The 15,229-nt window shown below is 37.0% G+C and overlaps 1 long non-coding RNA gene across 1 annotated transcript; it reads right to left on the bottom strand.

The window, feature by feature from the left end:
- Window positions 1–1,971: 1,971 nt before the first annotated feature.
- LOC117796679 lies at window positions 1,972–7,448 on the bottom strand. Its single transcript, XR_004621281.1, has 3 exons — window positions 7,266–7,448; window positions 6,768–6,856; window positions 1,972–2,109 (listed from the first exon to the last, which is right to left on the bottom strand). It is a non-coding gene; the product is annotated as an uncharacterized LOC117796679 (long non-coding RNA).
- Window positions 7,449–15,229: the final 7,781 nt, after the last annotated feature.

A 15,229-nucleotide genomic window follows, 5' to 3' on the forward strand; every position in this document is an offset into this window, starting at 1 on the left:
CTTTGAATATAGTCTAATTTGTCTGTGTTTCCCAGATTCTCAGAGCTGAATGCAACACACCAGGATTGTTTCAATCAGCTCCCAGAGCAGGACAATCACTTCCCTCATTCAAACCATCATAGGTCTATTAACACACTCAATAGTAGATTAGCTTTCTCAGCAGCCACATCATACTGCCAGCTTTTATTGAAATCAAATCCACGAATCTTTGTCATCCAAGTGCCAATAAGTCAGCCTATAGGAATGCAAGTGTGTGTGTATGTGTGTGTGAAAGAGAGAGACAGACAGAAATAGAGAAAGAGACCGAAGTCTTAAGTTTCAAATTTGCCCATATTAAGTTTCATGTTAGATTTGCCCCTTCTTTGCACATATTAGAGTTTTTGTTTTTACGGATCTTAACACCACCATATGTGGAATTTTCTTAACTCTGAGAATTATGCTCAAAAGCAAATTTGACAAGCATTCCTTTATGTCTTCATCTAAGCCTGTGACAAAAGAAAAAAGATGAACTGGACAAGATCGAGCCCTTTGGCTTGCCTCTAGATACCAGACTCTAGATGAACATTTACTTCAGCCCTATTTTTTAGACATACAACAAATAATGTATGAAAATACAAAGGTACATAGCCCATAATTTTTCATCCTATCTAGGTTTGATTAGTGCCATGCATGAAAGATAAGCAGGAAATAAAGAAAGAAATTGTGGTTTTCTTACAGGGAAGTGCTCTATGTCAACACAGCTGATTTATGTGGGAGACAGGTTTTCAAGGCAGGACAGTAGAACAGGCCTCCTGCAGTTCCCTAGAAAAGCAGGTTTTCCTTCTTTGAAGTTGAATTGAAAATAAACTTGGGCTATCAGGGCAGATTTCTTTGTTCTTCCTTAGTCTTGGAAACAGAACAATAGAACTTTTCAATGAACCCCCACTCTCTCCCTCCCACACATGTATAAAATACATGTTAATAATCACAGTTAAAGTAAAATTTATTTGTAGTGTATTCTAATTTTTCAAAATTTCATACCATTTATCAGTGGGGTGTGACCAAGAAGCCACTGAACTAGGCAAGAACTTGGCGAAGCAAGATCTTGGTTTTTAAACTGCCCATCAAGTGGTTATCTCGGATTCTGGGTTAATGTCACCGGATTTTGAAGTAGCTGAATTAAAAGTGTTACTTACCTATACCTGTTTCATGGTTGGTTAATGCCTCAACACTTCCTGTTGGAAGGGAAGACAAATCTCAGAGTCTACAAAAAGCCAGTGAGATGACACTCAGTATTCTACCTTCTTACTGAGATATCTGGGAAGACAAAAGCTGTCCGGAAAAATTCAGAAAAAGCTATCATACAAATACAAATTGTCATCAATTTGAAAATTTTTCCTCACAGTCTACAATTTCATGGTATATAATATTTTATTTTATTAGGAGATCTACCCTCTGAACAAATATTTAAGTGCACAATAAAGTGTGGCTGACTCTAAGTACCATGTTGTTAGGCATATCTCTACAACTTACTCACCTGGCTTAACTGAAACCTTACGCCTGTTGATTAATAACTCCCTTGTTCTCCCTCCCTCAGCCTCTGGCAGTGGTCATTCCATTCTTTGATTTTATGAATTTGACCATTTTATATACAACATATGAGTAAAATCATGCAATATTTGTCTTTCTGTGACAGGCTTTTTTCACTTAGCATAATGTCCACAACATTCATCCACGTTATTGCACATTGCAAAATTTCCTTCTTTGTCAGGGTGGAAAATAACCCATTGGATGTAATATTAATTCATTTTTAAGAGACTTTTATTCTTAGCCCATATTCTTTTCACAGAACTCATCTTTACCACACCATCCCACTAACCAATAATGAGGCTGTTTTCTAATCCTGTGTGTGTGTGCACCTGTGTGTCCTTTCTCTGCCCTGTGTAGCCTGTCTACTTGTCTCACTCCACTCGCCTCACCTTTCTCTGGAACTGGTGGTCAGCTTCTCACCTTGGCTAGCCTGAGAAGGCAATATGAAACCTTCTCTTTGTGCCCCCAGGATGCCTGGTGACACCAGCAACACCGATGGCAGCACCAGCAATGGCAGCACCAGATCCCACACTTGTGCGCCTAGATGGGGAGAGGGAGAGAAGGAAGGCTTCTATTATTCTGCAGACCTTCTCGATCCTCATTCTATTTCTTCATCTCCTGCTTTTCTTCTATTCTACTTCCATCAACTTTTCATTCTCACCCTTTTATCTTTTGTCATTCTTTTATTTCTTTTCTGTGCTTTTTTTAAAAAATAAACTTGCCTCTCCTGTCTCTTCCTGTTTTTAACTTTCTTATTTCCCATCTCTTCTGATCTGTATCTTCAGACAACTCTCTCCTTCCGTCTGTATCACACCCTCTCTTCTATGTCATCTCTGGGCTCTCATGTTCATCCACTCTGATTCAATCACTGGATTTTGTCCCTCCCTTTATCTTTAGTCACTAGTCTTTGGTTTGAAAACATCTTTTTCTCTTTCATTCTTATTTTTTGCAGTTCACTTGTTCAAGGAAGAACCAGCCCAAACAACAAAATAAGTGAGTTTATTCTGAGATGAAAGGTCAGAAATTGATAGTCAGTACACTGAAAATGTTGACAAAGCTATAAAAAATACACCATTACCTAGGGCTGCCAGATTTGGGGGTGGGGGAGAAAGTATGTATATACACAGTTCAATTCAATTTTCAGTTTCAAATAAACAATAAATGATTCTTAGTATAAATAAGCCCCATCAATGTTGATACATTAAATTTTTGTGTCTATCTGAAAGTCAAATTTTCCTGGGCTCCCTATATCTTCCCTGGCAAGCTGACCACTACTACATTTAGTCATATTATCAGCTAATAAATACTAGATCCAAACTGTATGTCTAAATAGTATACTAGACAATGTGAAAGCTATTACATGTGTACAAAATCAATCCCTGCCACAAAGAATTCACAAAGAATGTTCAGGGTTAGGAAGTTAAAAAATATAATAAATAATTAGACAGCAATGCAAAATAGCATATAATTAAATGTTTAACTGTTTCCAATTATAAATCTAAGTACAAGTTCAAGTACTGACGTGAGTGAAACAGCTCAGGAACTGTTCCTGAAGTGGAGGATGTGATATGGATTTGAGGGATAAAATACACTCTCCAAGCGAACTAGAGAAACAAAGCATCCCCAGGTCTTCCCCATGTTTTCCTGCCTCTGCCTTCTGATACTTTTCTTTTCTCCAAAACCAATCTTACCTAGACTTCAAGGTGCACTTAGTGCCATGTACCTCTTGGAGATCTTTCCTTCCTTAAACCCTCCATAGCACTTTCTACCTCCACACGTCATCCATCGTACTCTACATTGTTTTCTGGCTAATTCTGGACATATCTCTTAGGGATTATCTGCTCTCTGAAGGAAAATGCCGTGTCTGTGTGGAGCAACAACTCCACAAACTCTGATGAAATGAATAAATGAATGCATCTTGGAACTATATCTGACTCTTCAATGACTGTCCACAGCTACCATCCTCACTACCTCTGGACTTCTTACAGGCAAAGTTGGATACTTTTTCTTCTGGGCATCTATAGGTCTCAACACTTTTAATATATGCAGAACGTGCTCCCACACTGCAGTTATTTGGACACACGTTAATTCCTTCTACTGGCCTGTGAGCTTCCCTCTACTGGCCCGTAAACTATGCCGCTTTGGTCTTTGTAACCCCAGTGCCTTTTCAGCAAATGCTAAAAAATGAGGTGGAAAAGACTCTCTAGGAGAAAAAAAATCAATCTTTTCCTGTTTTACAGTAAGTTTGTTCTTATATTGATTAAAATAAGTCATGTACTGTAAATTAATAAAAGCTATCTATATTATATAGAGAAAACCCTATTTATAGTAAAATAAATTATAGGTGGCACATACTGCATCATGAAACAGACCAAATTCTTTTTTGATGCATATAATTTAACTTCCCAGTTATTATAAAATCTCCATTTGAGATGTGACCTCACTATAATTTGTTTTAATGTATACAGTAGATAAATATATTGCTCACTTTTTAAATAACTGTATTTTATGGTAATATATTTACAAGAACATAGTCATTATTTATAGGGTTTTTGGTCTATTTGGAATTATTGTTTGTAAATATTTGTTCTTGTCTATAGCAAAAATTTTTCCATGATGCTCTAAGTCCTTTCTACAAGCTTTTGTTAGCTGTATTTGGAAGATCTCCAGGCAGCACAAATTACTAAGAAACAATACAGGACTTCAAAAGCATGTTTATTTGCACTCCAGTGTGGAATTCACTATCACACATAGGTATTTTGAGGCCTTTATTCTCATTCAAACAATAGGAGATTCTCCTGTAAAAAGTCATAATAATTCACTATGATTTTCTTCTTTTGCCTCTAAAGACTTTTTAATACTATACTTCTGGGGGTCAAAAAGAAAGGAGGAAAACCTAGTCAGGTATGATTAACTCCTTGTGCAGTGCAGTGATGCTCAACCAGGCCTGCAGATTAGAATATGGAGATTTTTTTAAAGTCCCCATGCTGAGATCCCACCCCAGATTGCTGAATCAGCATTTCCGTAAGGGGGCTCTGGGCATTAATATTTTCAGAAGTTGTATGGTGAGTCTGGTAGTCAGGCACCATATGAAACCACTACAGCAGCTATTATTCAAGGGGAATAATCTCCAGGAACTAGAAATATATTTTATTTTAGAAAATGATTAGAATTACGAAAAATACGGTTGATGTAATATACTTGCTTTTCACAAATTATATCTCTTCTTTTCAACTGAACTAATTATTCTGCATTTTGATTAGGCTTTTTCTTATTCATAGAAATAACTAAACAACTGACCTAATAGCACAGTTAATTATAATTATGACATCTCATCAGTTTGGCAACTGGTTATTTCTAACCAATTATTTTGATTATCTTTTAACAACCAAATATGATTGGCTATTCTGCAATTCAAACTATTTTTCAGGAGGTTTAAAGAAAAAAATTTTTTGTCTTATTGACTTGGACTTTATTAAAAGAAAATCATTACCATGATAAACAGTGACAATTATATATTTATACATAAAAAACCAGTATATGTTATTGATCTTCAAGTATTCCAAACCCTGTATCACAATTCAATCATGTTACACCATGTCTAATTCATGTATTTATGATATTTAGTATGAACTTCTATAAATCTATTTAATTCCCCCATTATTTCTTAAATGCACCCTTAAAAAATAGATGATTTGCCTCCTTGCTAAACCAGATAAACAATCCAATGATCAACTCTAATAAATTGAAATTAATCACATGAAAAAGTACACAGTAGAAGTACATAGTACTTTTTGGAATGGTCCTAGAAAGCATTACTTTATGTGAATTTTCCTTTCTCAACTAAAACAAATTTACCCATTTTTACAACCACAGAATTTGCAAAATGTTAGGATAGACAAGAACAATAACTATTTCTGAACCTTGTGTCATAAATGCTTTTGAAGCAACTTTCAATGATATTTTTGGCATCCATTACATTACATTATTTAATTAACCTGGTTTCAAAAGAAATAAGGTCGCTGTGTGCATTTAAATCTTGTTGGGATAATTCCATGTTCTTTTAGGATGGAAGAACATTACCCCCTCTAGTGGATGAAGGCAGAACACATAGCCCTTGATGGGTGGAAAAGAGACTGGGTTTTCTTAAACTGTCATCATCTAATAGGTTGATGGATTAATTTCCCTACTTCATAACTTCATTTCAAGCATATTGTCTTGGAAAAGGTGCTATGTCACACATATTTCTTATATTAAGATGTATAACGATATTTGGAATCTAACACAGTGCAATAAAGGAAACGCAGTTCATGCCAGGCATCCTGTTTCATATTGAGAAGAATAGGTTTAGAGGCTGCCATCTTAAAATGTTTACTTCTCATGAACAAAGCGCCACAAAAACATGTTTTTTTCTGATCAGACAAAAGAAAAAAATAGCATAAATGAAACTCACTTTTTTTTAACCTAGAAGTTGTAATCACAGGTATACCTAAAGTACATTTTTTCTATTCAGTTGAATGAGCCAGCCTTTTGACTCAAGCATCTTTATTTATATAGAAAGTTGTTTGGAACTTATTATTTAAAATTTTCTTTTTAAAAATATTTGTTTTTAAGTAACCTCTACGCCCAGCATGGGGCTTGAACTCATGACCCTGGGATCAAGAGCCTCATGCTGCAGCAACCGGGCCAGCCAGCACCCCTCATTTAAAATTTTCTACTAAAAAATACATTTGTCTTTAAAGTTGAGTAGCATAATATATAATATATATACTATACACACACAAATCTGGGAGCTGGGTTATTTTCTGGAATTTATCTCTTAGCAAATGGTCCATTAAGTTCTGCTCAAATATGGAGACCGAAGGCCATTAGATCTGCTTTGATAGTTGACTTTAACCACCAGGTAAACAGAGTAAACAAGTCCCTGCTCAAGTATAAACTAGTTTTACTTTCTCTGTTTAAATCATCAAAGCCAAGTTTCAAAGCCAGTGTCTGTGAATTTATTGTACATTATATTTCTCACTGGGAAAGTGAAATTATCCTCAGTTGCCTCATCCCTAATAGATCTTTTAAAAATATGCAGCAAATGATTTTGAATTACTCTTAATATTCTTCCCTTTACTAAGTCATATTTGATTGCTTCTTTAAATATATATTTTGAAATATTTGCAAACAGGACAAATTTTATTTCTACTTACGTATATCCACCCTGAGGCAACCACAAAAGTGGGGCTTATCTTTTTTCCTTGGTAGCCCCTCCATAGTCTTTTTGTTGTCAGGTATGTGGCTGCCAAATAGGCAAAAATAGAGAAAAGAAGATTGTAAGCTCCTCGATGGAAAGGTAAAATCCTCCATCAACTATCACCATAAACTATGTATCAAAATAAATCTGAAAATATTTACAAAGCAATTATTAACTCTAGCAACTATCATGAGAGATTATAAAGATATAAATAAAGTCATTTTTACTTTAAAATAACTTAAAATATAGTTGGAGAAAATATTAAGATTGCATAAAATAGAAGATTTAATAGCAGGTCACAAGTAGATTTTTAAAAACCCATATTTTTATAGTTGTTTCTCAGCTTGCAAAGTATTGACATACAAATTGTTGCCTCATTTTCCTTATCTGCAAAATAAAAACAAGAGCTTATATCACATAATTGTTGGAAAATTTGAATAAGATAACCTGTTACCTTGGGGTGCCTGTGTGGCTCAGTCAGTTGAGTGTCCAACTCTTGGTTTGGGCTCAAGTCACGATCTCTGGGTCCTGGGAAAGAACTCTGCTTCCAGCACTGCGCTCCGCAGGGAGTCTGCTTGTCTTCCTCTCCCTCTGCCCCTCCCCGCCATGCTCTCTCCAAAATAAATAAATCAATCTAAAAAAAAAAAAAAAAGATAACACGTTACCTTATAAAAACGAGCAAAGGGCGTGCCTGGGTGGCTCATTCAGTTAAGCCTCAGACTTTAGCTCAGCGCCTGATCCCAGGGTCCTGAGACCAAGCCCACATGCAGCTCCCCGCTGAGCGGGAGCCGGCTTCTCCCTTTCCCTCTGCCGCTGCCCCTGCTTGTGCTATCTCTTGTGCATGCTCTCTTTCAAATAAACAAATAGAATCTTAAAAAGAAAAAAAAAACAAAACTAGCCAAGTGTTCGGTACAATAACAGGAGTCAATAAATATTAGTTCCCTTGATGCCCATGAAACCTGTAAGATTGGGAGTTTATGTATTATGCAACTTTATTTTACAGTTGAAAATCAGACTCACACAAGTTCCAAGAATGGTCAGAAGCAACACAAAACTCAAATCTATAATTCTCTCTCTTTCTCTTTCTGTCTCTGTGTATGTGGATAAAACCATTATGAGTAAATAAATATATGGAAGTGGAAAAATGAAGAGGGTTAAGGAATGGTGAGTAAACCTTTGGACTGAAATAGAAGCCTTAAGATGTGTGGTTACACATAGGATGTTTGAGGACAAATTTAATATGAAGCTAAGGAGTTTAGATTTAATCTGAAGCTCAGCAGGGTTAAAGGTTTGCTGTAGCTCGAATTGTAATTGAGGTACAAGGGGCCGAAGCTAAATTTTAGAAGTCTTTACATTGCACCAAAGGCAGGAACGATATGATCAAAATAATGTTATAATGACAGTTTTCAGGATAGATACAAGGGAAGAAAATGCTGAAGACAGGGAGATCAGTTAAGTTGTTGATACATAAGCTGAGATTGAGGTGGAACACAGGGAAAAAGAATGAAAAGAATATGACCAAAAATACAAAATGGGGGGCGCCTGGGTGGCACAGTGGTTAAGCGTCTGCCTTCGGCTCAGGGCGTGATCCCGGTGTTCTGGGATCAAGCCCCACATCAGGCTCCTCCGCTGTGAGCCTGCTTCTTCCTCTCCCACTCCCCCTGCTTGTGTTCCCTCTCTCGCTGGCTGTCTCTATCTCTGTCAAATAAATAAATAAAATCTTTTAAAAAAAAATACAAAATGGGAGTTGAGAAAAAAGATTGGAATGTATAGTCAAAGGTGATTTTGTGGTTTCTTATGTCTGTTACCATTTACAAAAATAGGAGAGTTGGCTTCACCAGGAAGATGAAAGTTTTCAATTTTAGATCTGCTGAACATATGCACCTTAATATGTTGAGCAGTTTCTTTGGGAGAGTAATTGGATCCTGCCACTAAAGCATTCGGCGTATAACATTTTTTAAATGCTAAGGAAAACTTATTCTCAACCAATGAAATCATGGACTCTAGGGAATCCTGTATTTCTGAAGTCAACTTCCCTTTTTCAAGGCAGCTTTTGCACACTTCATCAGTTGTGGTTGAGGTTGGACACCTGTGGGCACCACCAGTGCCAGCTTTAGGCAAAACTGTGAAGTGGCAGAGTCGGATTTGGCGAATCTCTTTTCCTTTTTCTGTGCCTCTTTCCTGCTTTTGGGTGCTATCACCAGCTTGGTGTTCTGCTGCCAACTGGGGGTGAGCTACTCAAGGGCTACTCAAGATTTCCATCACCTAGAAGAGTACTTGGCATGCAGAAGGTACTCCATAAATTTCCGTTGTAGGAATCAATGAGATAAGTGAAAGAATGAAAAATATTGATGAACGAATAAAATATCTGGTAAATTCATTCATTCTAAGATTCTGGGTATTTCATTTGGGCATCCCCCTTCCAAATTATCTCTGCTGAAAAACAGCCATATGAAAAAGTATTCTGTACTCTAAAGGAAGGAATTATTACTGATAGATTTCAGACAACAGTGGAGACTGAATTTTGAGAGCAAGGGCCTCCACTCACAGCTTTAAAACATACAATAGAGACAATCATCCATACATAAGATTGGCTCCTTTTGACAGTAGTCCTCATTTCGGTTGTCAGCCACAATTTAACAGCTATTGGTGAAAAGAAATTATATTGTAAGAAAAGAAAATTCTGTACAGTGGGTTGTATTAATTCAGTATCACTATCTGGGCCTAAAATATAGCTTTACTCTCTATAGCTCTTCTTATAATAGGCAACCTGAACATCAGGTTGAATGTGAATATTAGTTTTGTCTCGTGTCTACACAGCATGCCAAGAGGCTCTCCTTGTTAGAGTTGCCAAGTTACATAGCCAGGGACCGTCAATATGATGATTCAATTTGGACTTCAGTTGCTTCAGTTAGTCATTGAGGACAGCGCCTTGACTAAAACTGGAACCAAATTTCAACTGCTGCTGGTGGCACTGTACATAGAAATAAATTATAATGTTCAGGTCACTGATTTTTATTGCTTTCATTTAAACATTGTAGTAATGTTTCTTATAATCAGCAGGGGATAGATGCATAATAAATATTTGGAAACATAGTTCTAATGGACAGCCAGACATTCCATGTCTCTGAATCCCTCTAATTTTGAATTTGTGTCTAGAAGTTGTGGGAGAATGACTTACTTTCTAGCTCTTTTCAACAATGACTTTTCTCAGAGTTTTTGGTACTTCTGCTTGTGGCTGTGCATCTGGTCAACAACAGGAAACACTGTCAAGAGAATGGAAAGACCTTTAACTAAGTGTTCTGATTCACCATAGAATTTGAGTGAAATTTTCCTGCTAGTTTTGTCAGGTTTTAATGGCATCCCTGGGGGACTGTCTAGTTGTTATTAATTATATTACTGATTAAAATAAGTTCATGTATTTATAAAAATCTATGCATGTAATATAAATATCCAAACATGGATGAGTTAGATTTTCTATTAAAACAAATGAGTACAAAAGTATGAACGGTAAACTAGCATGTGGTTCTAATAAGTCACAAAGTTGTATATAGCACTACATTCATTTATATTTATTTGTATTTTATTTTATTTTATTTTATTTATTTTTTTTTTAAAGATTTTATTTATTTATTTGACAGAGATAGAGACAGCCAGTGAGAGAGGGAACACAAGCAGGGGGAGTGGGAGAGGAAGAAGCAGGCTCATAGCAGAGGAGCCTGATGTGGGGCTCGATCCCACAACGCCGGGATCACGCCCTGAGCCGAAGGCAGACGCTTAACCGCTGTGCCACCCAGGCGCCCCTATTTGTATTTTAAATGCGTTTAATGGAACTGTGTAAATTTCAATTTTTATATCTTCAAATATAACAAGATATTAATTAATGAAATCATAACCATAAATATCAGAATACAATTTCTCAGCATGTTTTAGATACATATTAAAAATATATACCATTTTACTTAATCTATGCAGTTTTTAGATCTGAGGTTTTATTATAATTCTTCCTATGACAAATCTTGCAGAAGTAATTGCAGTTCATGGAACTTGCTAAAGATCGTTTGATGAATTTCAGAAAATATGTAAATAAAATAAATTAATAGAACTTGAAGTTCATTTAAGTTAGTGATCTTGTTACAAGGATACTAAGGACTAGAGTTTGTGTACCCCAAAAGATACATGTACTAGAGACCCCAAAAACATATGGACTTACCTATTTAAAAGTAGTTCTAGGGGCGCCTGGGTGGCTCAGTCGTTAAGCGTCTGCCTTCGGCTCAGGGTGTGATCCCAGAGTCCTGGGATTGAGCCCCGTATCGGGCTCCTCCGCTGGGAGCCTGCTTCTTCCTCTCCCACTCCCCCGGCTTGTGTTCCCTCTCTCGCTGGCTATCTCTCTCTGTCAAATAAATAAATAAATAAAATCTTTAAAAAATAATAAAAAATGAAAGTAGTTCTAAATTGTCATCCAAGTGTTCATTTAAAAAGACTTTATTTTTTTATTTGAGAGAGAACAAGAGAGAGCTGGGGGAGGGGCAGAGGGAGAGGGACCAGCAGACTCTAGGCTGAATGCAGAGCCTGACATGGGGCTTGATCTCACAACCCTGAGATCATGACCTGAGCTGAAATGGAGTCAGATGCTTAACTGACTGAGCCACCCAGGTGCCCCTCAAGTGTTATTTTTTTCTTAAGTATAGCAAGTGGCTTTTTATGGAATCAAATATCAGTAGAACATATTTAATCTCATTTAACATGGGGCTTATCCAATAAAAAGTTCAATGTTTTAAGTGCTGTTCATAACGACATCTGTGAGAGGTCCTTAGTGTCAACATCCCAGTGCTCAATCTCACTGTGTTACAGAAACAGTAGGAGGCCTTTTTTTTTACGTTGAAATCTACTGATCAGGCCCCTTACAACATTAAAAGTAAGGTACATAAGTAAAGGAAAAAAAGTATATTTAAAGAGAAAATTCAGTTACCTGCATTACAAATTCATATTTTAAAAAAAGAGTCTGACTTACTGGTAAGTACAACAAATAAAAATGCTTTTCAGTTTTTATAACTAGTTAAGTGTGAGAAACACGTGTATATATATATATATAGAGAGAGAGAGAGAGGGAGAGAGAGAGAGTAAAAAAGTAAAAATCGTGGGCGGAAATAAAAATATAGGAAAATTAGGGAATTCAGTGACTTGGGGAAGGACCTACAGAAGACATTAAAAAAAAAATGACCAAACCACATTAACAAACATTCAGGGAATAATATTTTCATTGTATTGTTTTAGGACATTGCTAAATGGACTTAAAAACCATGCTGAAATTTTATAACTTTGGGCGTAAACAGGTAGATTGCACCTAAGCATTTTTCCACTCAGATGAACCAGGTCTGAAAGAGCTGGAGGTTGGAAGTAGCTAACAGAACTGAACTCCCCAATTCCTCTTACAATAAATATTAAATAAATAAATAAATAAATAAATAAATAAAATAAGACGGTCTAACCTTTGACCTGGAAGTTGGAAATTAAGCTCATACAAACCTGGACAAGTTCATCTCTCTCAGCCTAAGGGGCAAGCAGAGAAAGCTCACCCTGTGTATGCCTTGTTCCTAGTGCTATCCCTTTGTAGCTGAGTGATTTTGCATTGGTTCCTCAAAACCTTACTTTTCCCCTCTGTGGCCACTGTACTTACTAGGTCACCTTTTATCCAGGGTCAGAGCATAAGCAGGTCTGCTAGACATTACCACGTATCATTGCTGTGGTATTTTTGTTCAAAAGTGTGACGTGACATTGAAGTTAATCTCAAAATCAGCTGTGAAAATACTGTCTAGAAAAGGTTGAAACATTGACATTTCTTTAAAAAAGAAGGACTGTGCCTTCAATAGTCTTTAGAATTATTTTAATTAGCTTTGCCTACTTCCTAATTTGCTAGCTGCCTATTTCTTATTTTATTTTAGCAGATATTTTTAACCTAGAATCTATTTAAAGCATTAAGATAGGCAAAGAGTGGAAAATCATTACCGGAACGTTTGGTTGTTAAAAAAAAAAAAAAAAAGAAAGACATTTGCATCACTTTTTTTTTCTTTTTCTCTTTTTCCTTCAAGGGATAGCGCTAACAACTTTTCAGAAATTCTAATAATGTTGCTGGCTAATTCAGGGTTGATAGGGTGTGGTAACCGTTTCATGGATTAAGCAAGGGATCTCACACATTTCCTCTGTGGGACTTCATGCCCATTTTAAAAACAGAGTAGAAAAACACCTCTAAAGTGAGAGTAGTACTGAGAAGAATTCAATTTCCCATCTCTAAAAGTTATAACTGAAAAGATATGACTAAACCACAGTCACTCACTTTGAACATGGCTGCTTTGTCAATTCCTTTTCCAAATAACAACCTACTGTTTTCTATCCTTCTGTCAATGGTTTCAGTGAGCTCTCATAATTATTACACTTAATGCTTTAATTTTTACAATTTCTAGGTAATAATTTTTCAACCACTGATACAACCGAAATTCATAACTATTCACTATCATATGTGGGAGATTATATTATTCTATCTATAGGTCCCATGTAATGTAAATCCATGTTCTTTGCCTTATAACTTCCCATGCCTTTCTAGGCAGCATGTACTATCCTGTCACATTGCTGGGCTGGCTAATTGATCGTCTTTGGCCAATGGAAGGTGAATGACATGATGTATGACACTTCTGAGCAGAAACTATAAACATATTTAGATGATTTAATTTGGCCTCTTGTATTCCTGTCTCTGCCATGAGAACAGCATTTCTAGATAAAGACAGCCCCTGTAGCTTTGGTTCTTTAGTCTGGGATGTAAGGATATATAGAACAGACCTGAGCAGACCTGCGAAGGGTCTAGCAGAGCCACAGCCAACTGACAGACCCGTGAACCAAAAATAAATGTTCAATGTTGAAGGCCACTGAAATTTGGGGGATGTTTGTTACTACACCAAAAATGCTTAATAGATAATACCATAAAAACAGACAAACAAAACTAGTGATTCAAGTTTGTTTGTTGAAAGAATGGAGAAAGGTATCACCGGAAATTAGGGTAGAGAGGAGTACAACACAGCTAGATAAAGCTTTGGGATCAGTTCCAATGGTGTGTTCTGCTACCTACTCATTTTGAACATTGGACACTATATTAGTTTTCTGCTGCCACTTAAAAATTATCCCCAAACTTAGCAGTTTAAAATAACAAACATTTATTATGTCACGGTTTCTGCAGATCAAGAAGCTAAGCGTGCCTCAGCTGGGTATCTCTGGCTCAAGGTCTGTCATGAGGTTGCAGTCAGGTCGTCGTCTGGAGCTGTGGTCTCAGCCACAGACTTGACTGGGGGTAAAGGCAGAGGATCTATTTCCAAATTCACATGGTTGCTGGCAGGACTTGGTCCCCCGCCACATGAATTTCCCCATGGGGTTGCTCTAACTACATGGCAGCGATTTTCCTTTAGGGCAAATGATTCAAAAGAAAGTAAGGCAGAGCACTCAAGATGGAAACTGTGGTCTTTTATAATCTAATCTCCAAAGTAACAATCCATTAGTTCTGTCATATTCTGTTCATTAGAAGTCCGTCGGTAAGTCCAGTCTACTCCCAAGGGGAGGGAAATATACAGGATGTAAATACCAGGAGGCAGGAATTGTCAAGAGCCACCTTAGAGGCTGCACACCAGTCAACAACACTGGATCTCTCTGAGCTTCAATTTCCAAACCTGTAAAATGGGTATAATTATAGCTACCCTGCTTACCTCGCAAAACTCTTGAAAGGTCAAATGAGCAAAAATATGTAAAAGTGCTTTATAAACTGTAAAGTATTATACAAATGTAAGATGTTTCTGTTTGTCTGGGTCTTATAAGAGGCAGAATCCCAGATGGGATTAAAGTTGCAAGGATTTTATTAGGGGAAACATCTGTAAAAAGAAATGAGAAGGAAGGCAGTGGGGGTGGGTGGGGAGCTTGTCCGATCACAATTGATGGTTAGTGAAGAAGAGAAGAAAGAAGTGTCATGTAGAAGCTTACTAAGCCATCTAAGGAAAGTTAGGCAAAGCTTTTTCAAACCAAAGCAGCCTGTCAAAGAATCCCACATCTCCCAGGCCGAGGTCTGTCTTGGTATCCCTACTGTACTCAGTCATTGGCTGTGAGCAGGCCAGGGGAGGTTAAGCCTTGCTGCAAACATGGTGATGGCTTCAATCTCATCAATAAGGATAACTGGATTCCACTCTTGTTGTCTTTGTTTGAATTCTATCTTGGTGACATTTCTAGTATTTATATTTCTAGAATGGGGACCATCCTGAAATGGCTGCCAGGGGCCCTACTGACAATTGCTTGTCTGAATCTCCTCCCAATGATCTTGCTCGATCTATTGGAACCCCCTCAACCCAGGCTGAACCTCTTCGGGTCTGACTGCTAGACTGT

This window comes from Ailuropoda melanoleuca, chromosome 16 (assembly GCF_002007445.2).
Source record: "Ailuropoda melanoleuca isolate Jingjing chromosome 16, ASM200744v2, whole genome shotgun sequence".
Classification (NCBI taxonomy): Eukaryota; Metazoa; Chordata; class Mammalia; order Carnivora; family Ursidae; genus Ailuropoda; species Ailuropoda melanoleuca.